The 15,594-nt window shown below is 36.6% G+C and overlaps 1 pseudogene across 1 annotated transcript; it reads right to left on the bottom strand.

Annotated features, from left to right (window-relative positions):
• Positions 1-14,026: 14,026 nt before the first annotated feature.
• Positions 14,027-14,690, bottom strand: LOC308642292 (5-demethoxyubiquinone hydroxylase, mitochondrial-like; annotated as a pseudogene). The gene has a single exon. The product of its transcript is annotated as a 5-demethoxyubiquinone hydroxylase, mitochondrial-like (transcript).
• Between the last annotated feature and the right edge of the window lie 904 nt (positions 14,691-15,594).

Here is a 15,594-nt window from a genome sequence, read left to right as displayed (position 1 = left end):
GCCTCTACAGAAGAAAACAAAATATATTTGCTGTTAGGAAATAGGTAAAATGTTTCTTAGCATAGAGAAAGCATTAATCATGGAGACATAAAATTGATAAATCGCATCATTAAAATTAAAAATTCCACTCATTGAAAGACAGCCTTAAGACAATTTATTTGTTGGATTACAGATTAGGGGAAAATGTTTTCAAAATATGTATCAAATAAAGAATTGCTATCAAGAATATATATGCAGGGTCTGGGGTTGTGGCTCAGTGGTAGAGTGATCCCCTAGCATGTATGAGGCACTGGGCTTAATCTTCAGCACCACATAAAAATAAAAATAAAAGTATTTTTAAAAGAATATATATGCAGAATTTCTACAAAACAATAATTTAAAAAAATAAAAGCAAACAGGGTGAGGATATGGCTCTTGTGGCTCAGTGATAGAGTACTTGGGTAACACGTGTGAAGCCTTGGGTTCAATCGTCAGCACTGCAAAACAAACAAACAAACAAACAAAATCCACTACATCTTTTAATTACAAATGACAAAACAGAGTTTAAACAGAAAACTGAGTTTTCCTTTAAGTACAGTGTAAACATACTTAATATTACTGAACACCTAAAACTGGTTAAAGGGGCATATTTTACTGTTAATCTGTTTTCAAATATCTATTTTTGTATATAATTCAAATTTTTAAAAATTGAATTTATTTGCTATATACCTGAGAAAGGGAGGGGAGAAACTAATGTCAGGTACCCCCTGGATCCTGACAGAAAGACTGTCTCCATCTTTCAGCTCCACTTCTCTGTTTTCCCCCAATCTCTCCTATTTAATTTTCATAATAAGAGTTGTGATTATACATCTCCAGGCAAACATCATCCTAGCTAGAAGCCCCCAAAGGAGAGAGAAGATTTCTCTCTGCTTCAGTAGATATAAATTTCAGGGAATGCTTGATCTATTTTGGGTCACATGCTCACTGTCCCTGTGGCCATGGTAGGGAGGAAGGGAAAATGATGAATCATTTCATTAGAGTCATAAAATGGATCATGATGAGCAGTTTCTGAAAGGATGGGCAGTGTTCTGCTACTCAAAGAAGGGGAAAAGGAATGCTATACAGACAGGAAAAGCAGATGCCTTCCATTTTGATGGTTTTTCTTCCTTGACTTTAAACAAATTAGTTACTATCTATCACATCTCAATTCCTTTTAAAAGTCCTAATTCTCATTTGTGAACTCAGCAACTTTATATTGTTGTGCCATGCAATCTTTTTTTTTTACATTTTTCAAAATTTATTTATTCATTTTAATTAGGTATATATGACAGTAGAATACATTTTGATTCATTGTACACAATTGCAGCACAATTTTACATTTCTATGGTTGTACATGATGTAGCCTCACACCATGTGTACAGTCATACATGTACCGAGGGTAATGATGTCCATCTCATTCCACCATCTTTCCTGCTTCCATGCACCCTCCCTATCCTCCCTCCCCTTTGCCCAATCAAAGTTCCTCCATTTTTCCCATGCCTCTCACTGTGCAATCTTCTAAGTGATAGGATACAGTGATGAACAGATCATGTAACATGAATGATTTCCCCTCTTATTAACAGTGCCACATCATGGCATTTCCAGTTATCATCAGTGAAGAAACTTTTTGTTGTTATTGAAGGAAAATGTTAAATAAGTTTGTTACATTTGAAAGGTCAGAAGTAACCTTCCACTTTAAATGATATACAAGTATTCTTTGCCTAGAGCACCTTAATATATATGTGTGTCATTCTGAACTTCAAAAATTGTGAAGTGATTTATTTACTTCAATTCTAAACCTTCATTTTTCCAGTTTGTGTTCATTTTCTTTTCTGAATACCTGATAGCTCATTTTGAAAATTATGTTGCTTTCAGTTTAAGAAAATATCTTTGCACTTGGGGATATTATTGTTGTATGGTACTTTGTTCTCCTATCATTCTTTTTTGTGTGTGTTCTATTTATTCAGTTGAAAGAACCTGTAGTCAATTTCATATTCCTAACAGCGTTTTATTTCCTGATGAAATCAAAGATCCTCCTTCAAATATAAAATGCAGACAGTATGATACACAAAGGGAAATTAAATCTGTTGCAACCAGCTCTTGGTGAGAGATTATGATTTTATGATGATATTCTCTCAGCCTGATATATCCTGGAAAGTTTCCAGGATTAGAAAAAAAAATTGACTCATTTTGGATTCAAGGAAACAGGAAAAACACATGTTATTTGATAAACTAAAAGATATGATTTTCTGTAGATTTTATTGTTTAAAAAATTTCTATGTAAATCATAAATTGGAACAATTTATACACATATATACATAATTATGTTGCATGTGTGTATATTATATAATGTTTGTACACTCAAAATTTTATCTTTACTTTTTTTACCCACCTTTTGGTTAAAATTATCTGTGAGAATTGAAATGGCAAAAAGTGTCAATTATGATTGCCTTTCAGCTGCATGTAACTAAAACCAAACTAAGTGACTTGACAAAGAGAGATACATTTTCTTTTCTATTTAAATAATAAGAAGTTCCAAGGAAGGCATATCATATGCAGGTAGTAAAAGAAGGCTCCCAGTCTCTTTATCTTTCTGCTCCGTCTACCATGTGCTCCTATCCTCACAGTCAGAAGATGACTCTGCCATCTTCAGCCTTATGTCTGAATTCTAGACAAGACAGAGGGTGAAGGCAGATAGTACATATCAGCCAAGCCTGCCTGCGTCCCCCTGTTTTTCCCTGAGCCCCTCCCATATATTTTTCCTTATAACTCATTGCCCTGTACTGTGTCTGTGGATTACTATGAAATCAAGTTTTTGGCTGGACATGCTGTTGCCTTGAGCAAAAGAGTGTTTCTCATGGTAAAGAAACAGAAAGAATGGATATTTTGTAAGTAATTAGCAGAGCTGCCACAGGTGTCAATGGGGAAAAGAAGATGTGACTCAAGAGCTTGATAATCTACAAATTTTGTAGTGTATTGAAGAGTTTATCACAGTGACTGGTTTAGAAACTATAACATAGATCCTATGAAGTTAATGAGTTTATCAGTATCTGGTTCTGTAGCAAACAACAGCAATGGATTTCAACCTAGCACTGGGAGCCAGAAATGTCGATAAATTTTCATGAAAATATTTTATGGGGCAAATGCCATGAGAAATGTGTATTTTAAACTATTTTCTTCCAATTTTCCATTTTTTGTTTTTGTTTTTTTCTTTTTTATATTTTTTTTTCTAAAATTACTCTTGAAATAAGTTCCTTTCTTATATCTTACAACCAAGAATTGGCTTTTTGATCAGTTTTTGCCATATCAAATGGACAGAAGTTTCTATAACTTCTGCCATTGTACAGTTTCTTTGGTGGTTATTATTTCCATAAAATGTAATTTTTTTCTGGAGTGGATTTTTAAAATCTATTAAAAAACAGATTGCAAGGAAAAAATTAGGGGCAGAACAAAATATATATTTAAAAAGACTTAAGAAGCTGGGTATGGTGTGCACACCTGTAATCCCAGCATCTTAGGAGGCTGAGGCAGGAGGATTGAGTGTTCAAAGCCAGCCTCAGCAACAGTGAGGCACTAAGCAACTCAGTGAGACCCTGTCTCTAAATAAAATCCAAAACAGGGCTGGGGATGTGGCTTAGTGGTTGTGTGTCCCTGAGTTCAATCCCCAGTACCTGCTACCCCATCAAAAAAGAGACTTAAGAAACATGTCAACCAGCTACAATTTGTGAATCTTGTTTGATCCTGATTTAAAGAAATGAGACAACCTGGGAAATTTGGACATTAACAAGATATTTAATGATATTGATCAATTATTAATTTGAAGTATGATAATGATATTTTCAAGAGTCTTTATTTCTTATAAGTACCTAAAATATTTACTTGAAATAATATGAGGTCTTGGATTTGCTTCAGAATATCTTAGAGATAGCCGGGCATTTGGGAGGCTGAAGCAGTAGGATTGCAAGTTTAAGGCCAGCTTCAGCAATTTAGCAAGGCCCTGTCTCAAAATTAAAAAAAAAAAAAAAAGGTTAGGGATGTGGTTCAGTGGTTAAAAAAAAAAAAACACCCCTGGATTCAATCCCCAGTACCAAAAAAAAAAAAAAAATCCTAGTGATAGGAGAAGTGGGTAGGGTTATAGATGAAACAAAATTAGCTTTGATAATTATTGAAGCTAAGTGATAGATACATGGGAATTCATTATATAAGTTTTCTAAAAGAATATTCACAGTTTATTTTTTTTCCCTTTCCCCAAATTAAACAATTAGATATTGTTGAGAGCCACAGCCGAAGGGGCCCCAGCAAACTTCCAGCTGCCAGCAAACTTCCAGCTGCCAGTTGATGATTGGCTCACAGCGGCCCCAGCAAACTTCTAACTGCCAACTGATTGGCTCCTCTATGGTGATGCTCATTGGGCTGTTTCCCCACCCTTTCAGACCACGGAGCTGCTCATTGGGGGACTTTTTTGGCTCCGCCCACATGACCCAGCCAATCAGCCTCAAGAGCAGGAGGAGTGGGGGAGGTTGAGAGGCTTGTGGGAAGCCGGTGGTGGCAGTTGGGCTCTGAAGGTTTTTCCTGAGGAGCTGTTTTGTTTGGCATGTGTGGTTCTAAAAATAAAGTTCATTTCTTTTGACAAGTGGCTCCTGAATTGTGCCCAGCCAGACTGCGGCAAGAGATGTACTTAAACTGGGTGTGGTGACACATGCCTGTAAATCCCAGTGACTTAGGAGGCTGAGGCAGGAGGATCACAAGTTTCAGGCCAGCCTCGGCAATTTAGTGAGACACTGTCTCAAATTAAAAATAAATAAATAAAAAGGGTTAGGGATGTAGCTCAGTGGTAAAGTATCCCTATGTTCAATTCCCTGTACCATAAAAACAAAACAAAACAAACAACAACAACAAAACCCACACACACACACACATACACAAAGATGTACTAAAAAAAAGGTTTGTCTCTGTCCTTCACAGTAAAAATCTTGTTGACAAAATTCTGTACAAGTGAGGTTTGACCTTCTAGGATTTTGTAATTCAGCAGGATGACTTGAGGACAAAATATACCATCACATGTCTGGGCAACGTTCAGAGTGGCCAGCTGTAGCGAAAGTGCAACCTAACCCATCTCTTCCCTGCCTGAAGAAACAGAGAAACAGAAACAAAAAGAGAGCTGAGCACTCGACAATTCTTTGAGAACCATAAGCTGGAAAGGGAATCCTTGACACATTTTCCCTTGAGGATTGGGAATTTACCATTATAATGCTGGCCTTGGGTAACTTGGGGACTTTCTCCCCATTCACAAATTATTTGTGTTCTCTCTCAGGGGTGTATGTGAATGATAGTTCACAGTACCCTTGCCTGGTTCTCTACTTTTATTTCCACAAGGTAAACAATGGAGGCACAGAGTACAGTGTAACCTCCTGTTACCAATCTTGTTTCCCATTCCTTCTCATGCAAGTTAGATAACTGAACTCTGGATTCAAATTCTGGTTCTGTTACTTTCTAATTCATTGGTCTTGGACAAGTACTGAACTTCTCTGAAGTTCTCTAGCATGAGCTAACAATAAGTCTATTATAGGATTCTTGTAAGACTTAAATACTTTAACATAGGCATATATTTTGTCTGGCGCTTACCAACTGTCTAAAAGTATCTTAGCCACTGTCACATTGTTCTTTTTTTAAAAAATATGTTTTACTTTTAATTGACGTGTGGTAATTGTACACATTTATGGGGTACTGTGTGACATTCCAACTTATGTATATAATGTGTAATGGTAAGATCAGGGTAATTAGATATCTATCACTTATCAGACATTTATCATTTTTTGTTGGAGACATTCAGAATTCTATTAGTGATTTTGAAATAATCAATTTTTGTCATCCATTATTATTAAATGGTCTATAGAACTTTAGAGTTATTACTCTTATCCAACCACGCCCCTGCACCTGTTAACCATACTTTCTCCATCTCCCTCCCCCACACACTTACCAGGCTCTGGTAATCACTATTCTAGTCTCACATTATCTGAAACCAACTTTTTAGCTTCCGCATTAAAGTGAGAACATCTGGTATTTGTCTTTCTGTGCCTGAATTATTTCACTACCATAATGTTCTTCAGTTCTATCCATTTTGCAGCAAATGACAGAATTTGGTTGTTTTATGGCCAAACATTATTCTAGTGTGTATGTGTACTACATTTTTAAAATCCATTCACCCCTCAGTGGACACATAGGTGACTTCCATGTCTTGGCTATTGTGAATAATATTACAAGAAACATATGAATGCAAATGTCTCTGTGATGTATTGATTTCTGTTCCTCTGGATATATACCCAGTAGTAGGATTGAAGGTTGATAGTTGTATTTCTAGTTTTTGTTTTTGAGGAAAGTCCATTATGGCTTTAATAACATACATCCTTAATAACAGTGTATCATAATTCTCTTTACCACATACCTTGCCAGCACTGGTTATTCTTTGTTTTGTTGATAATAGCCATTCTAATTATAGTGAGAAGATTCTCACTGTTTTTAAAAAATATATTAATTTTAGATGGACATCCACCTTTATTTTGTTTGTTTATTTTTATGTAGTGCTTCATACATGCTAGGCAAGCTCTCTACCACTGAGCTACAACCCTAGCCCCCTCACTATGATTTGGATTTGCATTTCCCTGATCATTAGCAATTTTGAATATTTTTTCATATACTTCTTGACCATTTGTATATCCTTTTTTGGCAAATGCCTATTCAAGTTATTTGCCCTTTGTTTGTTTGTTTGTTTCAGTACTGGGGATTGAACCCAGGGCCTCATGCATGTTAGGCAAGCACTCTACCACTAAGCTACACCTAGCTATTTTATTTTTAGTTTGGATCTCACTAAGTTACCCAGGCCGGCCTTGGACTTGCAAATCCCCCTGCTTCATCCTCCCAAGCATTTGCCCATTTTAAAATCACATGTTTTTTTTTCTTTTCTTTCCTCCTCCTCCTCCTTCTGCTCCTCCTCCTCCTCCTCCTCCTTCTTTTTTTTTTTTTTTGCTTTTGAATTATTTGAGTTACTTATATACTCCATTTGTTAATTCCTTGTCAGATGAATAGCTTGAAAATATTTTCCTTCATTCTGTAAGTTGTCCCTACAAATGGTGTTCCATACATTTCATAGGCTTTTTCATTCTTTTAATTCTTTTTTTTCCTGACTTGGTTATTTCAAAAGATCTGTCTTCAAGCTCAGAAATTCTTTCATCTTTCTTTCATCTGCTTGATCAAGTCTGCTGTTGAGACTAAATTAAAAAAAAAAAAAGAACCAAACAGAAATCTTGATTTCTTTTTCATAATCTCTTTTTGCTGAATTTATCATGCAGACCATGAATTGTGTTCCTGATTTCATTAAATTGTCTGCAATTCATCAATTTCCTTTTCTTTATGGTTGATCTAGAGAGTTATGTTCTTTTAGAAGCATCATGTTATCTTATATTTTCATGCTTCTTGTATCCCTGTATTGATATCTATGCATCTGCAGATCAGTTGCTTCTACTGATTTTCTAGGGTGGCTTTCAAAGGAAAAGACTATCCTAATAATATGTCTTAGGGTTTTGGTTGGATAAACTGCATTGCATTGGCTTTGATTTCAGGTAGGTTTGTTTGCTTGTTTCTAAATTGTATGCATGTGTGTGTGTGTGTGTGTGTGTGTGTGTGTGTGTGTGTTGCTAGGGATCAAACCCAAACCCCCAAACCCAAGGCAATGCCAGGTAGGTGCTTTAGTGTAGTGTCTACATAGCTTCTTTAACTGTAATTAGTGTCTGTGATGTCTGTCATCTGCCAGTGTCTCAATGGCCTAGACTACAAGGGTTGTGGAATTTCATCACCAACTAGGATGTAGCTCTTTTAGGTGGGGCAAGTTTGCTGGCAGTTCTGGGCAAGATGTACCAGGCTTCAGGTTTGGGGTGTCCTTCATTATTAGTGGGATTGCAAGGAATTCAAGCAACCTAGCTGCTTCCCAGGGCCAGGGTTGGTGGGCAGAATTATCTGTCTACTTATCAAGGCCTCAGCAGGCTGAGGTTCTGAGAACAGGCTGCCCAGCTGCTTCTTGGGGTTGTAGGAGGATGGGCAGGACTGCCCAGCTCCTTCCCAGGCAACTCAACTGGCTATAGCACTCAGTATAGGGTGCTTGTCAGATTACTATAAAAAGTAAGATTATATAAATAAATCCTGTGAAAATTTGATTCTCTAAAACAAACAAACAAACAAACAAACAAAAAACACCAATTTTACCATGTGTCATTTTAGCCATTGCCAGGTTTGCTCTGATTTTAATTATTTCTATAAATTGTATTTATTACAAATTAGAAATCAATAACTTGTACTCATTCCTTAATTATCCTTAAAAAACTTGTGAGAAGGGGGTTGACCAAGGAAGAATAGAGGTACTTTGGATTAGATGAGGGGAGTGAAGAGAGGGGAGGGGCATGGAGATAGGAAGGACAGTAGAATGAGTTGAACATTATTTCCCTATGGGCATATATGATTATACAGCTGGTATAACTCTACATCATGTACAGCCAGAAGAATGAGAAGTTATACTCCATTTATGTATGATGTGTAAAAATGCATTCTACTATCATGTACAACTAATTAGGACAAATAAAAAAAAGTAAAATTGGAAAAAAAGTAAAAAACCAACCAAAAATCTCCTGAGAAATCTTTTAGCAGGAAGTAACTGCAAACCTTAATTCAATTGGTTACAACCATAAGGGAACACACAATTTCTTGTGCAGAACACAGGAAATTCTGCATTGGGACCACTCCAGGATTGTTTTTATTCAATGGTTGAGAACTCTGCCATCCTCTACATATCATCTTTTACCTCATGCTTGCAAGATGCTACTACTACATTTTCAAGTATTACATTTTTAATGTCAAACAGCAGAAAAGGATTGTGTGTTTCTTTTATTAGCTAAGAAGCCTTTTTCAGAGATCCTTGGCAAATTTGTATTCCAATCTAATTGCCCAAATTAGACACAGCTTAATTAATCTCTGGCAAAGAGAATGAGACCACATGAGTGCCTTAGATCCATCATAATTCCCTCTTGGAGGACCAGAGCTAGAAGGCCTTGGGCAGAAAGAGGGAACCTACTCAAAAGTGGAGCTCTGTGGGGCTGGGATTGTAACTTAGTGGTAGGGCACTTGCTTAGCACGCTTGAAGCACTGGGTTTGATCCCTAGTACTGCATACAAATAAACAAATAAAATAAAGGCATTGTGTGTAGCTACAACTAAAAATTTGTTTTTAAATATAGAGTTCTGGAAGTACAGGAAAAGGAAGAAGTGGCAGATGGAGAAGCTCCAGCAGTATCTGGAGATGGAAAAAGACAAGAAAAATAACAAAGGGAAGAGAGAGAGAAACATCAAAGATGAGAGTGAGAGACAGAAAGGACACACTCTCCTAAGCTCTTGAAGGCACAGTGGTATTGAAATATTCTAAGAAGACCTAAGAATGTTATATCCACCCATAAGAACCTCAAGAGAGGGGCCGGGGTTATGACTCAGTGGTAGAGCACTCGCCTTGCAAGGCCCTGGGTTCAATCCTCAGCACCACATAAAAATAAATAAATAAATAAATAAAATAAAGTTATTGTGTACAACTACAAAAAAAATTTTTAAAAAAAGGACCTCAAGAGAGAAAGACTGGAGTTCACAAAGAAGTTAATTTGTGCTTACTTCTTATGTTTGACTGCATGAACCTTTACACTAAAGGAAGTAATAGTTTGGCCTCATGAAGTACATGTTCAAACAATTGGTATACACTGTCCCAAGAACAGTCCACTTTCTCCTGTGGTGTGCTCACTGAACAGTTGGAGAAATTGTTTTTATGTTTAATCTCAATCAGGGCAAAGTAAGCAAGAATGGAGCTCAGTGGACTACCTGTTTATACATAATACCCTATTATCAAGAAATGGATATTCTTTGTCTGGAGTAGAATTTATTAAAATCCTCTATGAGTCACTTTTAAAGTTTTTTTTATGAGGTCTTTAAAAACCTGAGGCAATTAAATCAAATAGCCTTAAAGTTTGGCAACAAGCCTCTTTTTAAACAGGTTGAGCCAGTTTCCCCCTCTCTTTAAGGTAAGCATGTAAAACGGTTAAAACTAACCACAAAGATTATAGTTTATTTGTTACACACATTCAAGATGAAAGAAAGGAAGTGGTCTCAGCAAGTCAGTTGGGGATAGCTCAAATTATGTATCTAGCCTTGCTGTATGATTTTTTCTTTGTACAAGGCTTTTGGTTACCATGACAACTGGAGGCCTTAGGGAGAAAAGATTATTTTGACTGCTGGACTAAGAGATAGGAAGAAGATTTGGGACAGGTGTAGAAACATGGTGTGGCTGGTTGATTCGGGTAAGGGAACAATGAGAGCTAGGGGGCTATGTGGATGTGTCTATACTAACCATTACATGTTATTTCATAGAGAAGACAGGCATGATGCTTAAGAAATACATAACAATACAGAGTACATGAGTAAGACATGCAGCACCTAAGGATCAGGGGGGCAAAAAAGCTTTGTGTAGCCAGAGGGTTCCCTGGTTTTCCCAAACACTAATTCTGTGCCCTCATCCACAGAGTATGAGTGTTGGATCCACCCAATGCATCAGCTAAGCAAGCAACAGCCCACCTTTATTCCACTGTGCTCCTTATTATGAATGCATATTGAAAAGATCAATCTTTTCAATCACTTTAGCAGTTCTTCTTGACAGCTCTTCTCTGAAATGAAGCTATCAGAGTCCCTAACTCCTAGAGCAACCACAGGATATTGGGGTACATCATCTCCTACAGGAACCCTGGGGATAGATGCTAACAACTGGCAAGCTGAGACTGACTTTAGAAGGCAGCTATTGCTGCCTAAGTTGGAACTCCTATTGTTTGGAATACATTGGTAGAGACAGGTCCTCACATAGGATGCCCCCATAGCAATTAATTCTGTTTAATTCTGCCCTGAGTACATCTACCTTGTGGGGTCTAGTTGCCACTGGTATGGTTTTAGTATTGATTCTGATTTCTACCTATTGTAGATGAAGAACTATCCTTCAATTTATATTTTGAAATTTATTTATTTATTTATATTGGGAATCAAATCTAGGGACACTCTACCATTGAGCTATATCCTCAGCCCTTTTTAATTTTTGTTTTGAGACAAGTTCTCCTTAAGTTGCCAAGGTTGGCCTCAAGCTGGCAGGTCCTCCTGCCTTAGCCTCCTGAGTTTTGGGATAACAGGCCTTCACCACAGTGCAGGCTTTTTTTATTTGTTCTTATATCTTTAAAATACATATTCATTACTTTCAATTGGTAACAATAATGACTTGAAGTAGGATAGAGCAATGTACTTGTCCCCCAAAATAAGAAATGGAAAATTTATTGCTTAAAATTGATGATGACTCATTTGACCCTTGGGAACTCTTTCCTAATGAATCACTGACTTGAACTATGTCACTTAATTATCCTAAGTCTGCCTCTTTGTGTTATTTCCTCTACTTCCCTGACCTCATGTTGGTGAAAAAGGAGTTTGGTAATGTGTAACCTTTTGAAAAGTGCATTCATTATACAGCTCTTAGAACCATGTAATTTGAGCATTGTAATGTCGGCTTTTTATTTTGTTTGTTTCCACTTGTTCTCAGTTTTTTATTCCTGAATGTTCTGCAGTCTTTCTTTATACATGCTTGAATTACAAGTATACACATAAAAATAAGGCAGCTTTATTACATGTTAAGACAACGTTGTTGTGTTCCAGCTTTATAATCATAGCCCTGGAGAAAAACATTTTATTTCAAAAAGACTGAATATATTCCCCTTCAGAAGAGTTTCAGTTAGTTAAATTTAGGCTGAAAAGCCTCAAGAGTAATTCTTCAACCCTATAGTATTTTTATTTAACTATTAATGAGGTATATTTTAATTGTATTATGGCTTCACCTATTTAATACATTGTTTTTAATTAGTCAAACAAAAATAGATATGCATATTGGACTGCTTTTATTATATTTCATTAATTCTTTTTACTACCTTATGTCCTGCTTAAAATGATTTCATATTTGTTGACTCAGTATTGACGATTCATGTTTATCACACAGTTAATATGTGTATGTTTTACCTCTTGGAGCAGCAACCTGGTCATATGATCTGTTTTCTCCCCCAGAGCCCATCTGCTTTCTCTTATCACAGCATCCCTGCTTACATATATCACATGCTGTCTTTGACAAAAATTCATTCATTTACTGACCACCCAAAACATTCAAGACAAAACTATATAGTATATGCTGTGAGAAATATTTAAAAACCTACTAAATTATATAATGTTCTACAATTTTCTTAGTTGTTGATGGAACTTTATTTTTATTTATTTATATGTGGTGCTGAGAATTGAACTCAGTGCCTCATTCATGCAAGGCAAGTGCTCTATCATTGAGCTACAACCCCAGCCCCGTGTCTTAAAATTTTTAAAAAGTTTACAATATGCAGTGGGTAGAAAATAGTCAAAGAGGAGATAAAGTTCATTTGAGATGGAAGAATATTGACAGACAATTAGAAAGAAGGAGATTCATACACAGAGAGATGTGCAGAAGGTAAGGTTCATCCTTCTCTCTCCTACAGTATCCTCTCTTCATCCAAAGCTTATTCCACCACATCGCCCTACCTCCTACCTGAATGAATGTGAGCTTTATAAGGACAGAGAGTTTTATTTATTTTGTTTAATTCTGCATTCAACGAAAATAATATTTGGTACCTAAGAGGAAATCACCACATGTTATGAATTTCTGTTAAATAAATAAACAGAGGAATGAAAAGAGATAATGACATAAAAGGACTGGAGTCTCTGAACTCTGTCCACTCATTTTATCCCTCAAACATTGGCCAGTACAATTTGTTATAAACCTTTCAAAAAGTTTTAAAATTTCAGTGTATAGTTTCTTTTACCATTGATCTTGGATTTTATTAAATAATTTTAAAATTTGAAAATCATAAAATATTTCATCAAAGAATGAAATTTTTAGTCAGTTTTGGTTCATTCTTTTGGTAACAGACCTTAAAGAAATAAGTATAATTCGACTTTGCAAATAATTCACAACTTGGTATGTTCTTTGCTGGGATTAACACTTCCCTGTCTTCATCTGTTCCAGCAGCTGGTACGAAACACCACAGACTAGGCAGCTTATAGACAGCAAAACTGTCCTGTTCACAGTTCTGAAGGCTGTGAAGTCCCAAATCAAAGTGCCAGCAAATTGGTGTCTGGTGAGGTTCCCATCTGAAGCACAGGGTGGAAGGGCTGAGGGGTCTCAGGCCTCCTTTATCAGGCACTAACACCATTTGAAAGGCCTCTACTCCCATGGCCTGATCACCTGCTAGTATCATCACCTGTGGGATGGGGAATTCCCCACATAGGAATCTTGGGAGAGACACAAACATTGAGACCATAGCACCCTCCCACCCACATCATGCACAATTCAAAACAGAAACAATGACAGTTTTCATCTTACTCAATGGACTTCATAATCTTGCTCAGTAAAACTTAAATATATTTAAGTTTTAAAGTGCATTTTGTCGCCAGAGAACTCAACCTTTTTTCCTCTTAAAGATTCCTCAGGCTGGGGTGGTAGCTCAGTGGTAGAGCACTTGCCTTGCAAGCTTGATGCCCTAGGTTTCACCCCAGCATCACAAAAAGAAGAAAAAAAATTATTCCTATTAACTTATTGATTCATTCTTGAAGCTGTAGGACAAAATTATCCATGAGACCAAAAAAAAAGACTGGTTTATTTGCTGTAATTTGAACAGACCTGGTGAACTATCAGCCTTAGGCATAAGACTGAAGGAAAAAAACAACATTGGAGGGTTTTATTAATGAAAAATAAAAGTTTTTTTAACTTATAGTTTATTAACAAAATTCACATAATAATGATTGTACAGTTCCTTCTCTGTAAATGTTACTCATTAAACTACTTTCATCTTTTATAGACATGGATAAGCAGAAATACTTTAAAATCTTTCTGATAAATATATGGCTGCGCTGCCTCCAGCTTGGATAGTGCTCTTCTGGATGGCGTATGCTGGGGCCAATTCCACGTCATGGTCAAGTCCTACATCATGGTACTCTTTATCTCGACATTTCTTTATCACCTGAAGAAACTCCTCATATTTTTCAAGGTCCTCCTCCATCAGCGTCCTGATCTGTTATGGTGATGTGCTGTGGACTCTTCCACCACCACAGAGCAGGCCATTGTTCCTTCTTTCCCCAGCAAAGCAACCCCTGGCAGCCCCTGCCCCCAGTGCAAAGCCCAGAACATTCCAAAAGGGCATGAGAATTTTTGGTCGGACCCTGAAGGCACCCATCAGCTTGCTAAACTTTTTCAACTGGTTCTTTTCTTGATCCCACATTTTCCAAAAGACCAGCCCTATGCTTGTCCTGCCCAGAATGGCCATCTGGCCTGCATGGATATGGTTTGCCCCATATTCACCTGCATAATTCAGCAGGATTATTCAATCTATGGCCACAAAATTGATGTTGTCTAAGGTCATTACAGAACTGTGAAACCTGACACTGATTCTCCCACAAGCTGAGAGGGGCCCCTGGGCTCCGGTGAGCAGATGCCACAAGGAGGGAACTGCCTTGCCTCTGCAAACCGCATCTCCCCATCTCCCGGATCACAAAAGCAGATACCATTTAGCTTAGCAGGCAATTATGCTTCTGGCAGGGACTCTCAATTTATATTTTCAAAATTATGAGGTTGCTCATATTTTGGACATTATATTAAATATTTTGCAGCCATCATTTTAGTTTAGACCAGAAGAGTAGTATTTCTCTCTTTCTCTCTCTTTTTGGCTCCAGGTATTTAAGGAAATCTCTGTTAGGTTCTTGACTAACCACTGAAACAGTGGATCAATCTTCACTGACCATACATGACAGTGAATAGAATCTGCAAAAAATAATTTGAAATGTCATTAAATGAACAGACTACTACAGCTCTCAACACTTCAACATCAAAACTCAATGAAGAGTGAATATCTGATTTCCAAAGAGACTACATTATAATTAAAAATAGTTTCTATTGAGAAAAAGCATATAAAGATACAGAAAAGTTTTGTCCACTCAAAATAACAAAATAATTTGGTAGAAACAGTGAGTTTAGTAGACAAAAAAAAAAAAAAAAAAAAAAAAAAAAGGAAATCACAGACAAAGTACTAAAGGAGACCAGGAAAACAATAAACAAAATGAGAGTATCAAAAAGGAGAAATTGTTAGAAAAAAAAGAGAGAAACAAAAGGAAAATAATTGGAACTGCAAAGTATAATATTTCACTAGAGGAGTTCAATAGCAGATTTGAATATGTAGGAAAAACTAAATTTGAAAATAGGACAACTGAAATTGTCCTAAGAGTGGAAATAATTAACCACAATTTATTCATTCCCCTATTGATACACACTTGCATTGTTTCCAATTTTTTCATAATAATAAACAGTGTTGCAATGAACATCCTCCTATACACTGGACATATGTGCATGAGCTAGTTATCTTAGGGCAATAACTCTTAACATCCCTCCACATAA

Source organism: Spermophilus citellus, assembly GCF_964194105.1.
Source record: "Spermophilus citellus genome assembly, chromosome: 2".
Lineage (NCBI taxonomy): Eukaryota > Metazoa > Chordata > Mammalia > Rodentia > Sciuridae > Spermophilus > Spermophilus citellus.
This window is presented reverse-complemented; position numbering and strand designations above follow the sequence as displayed.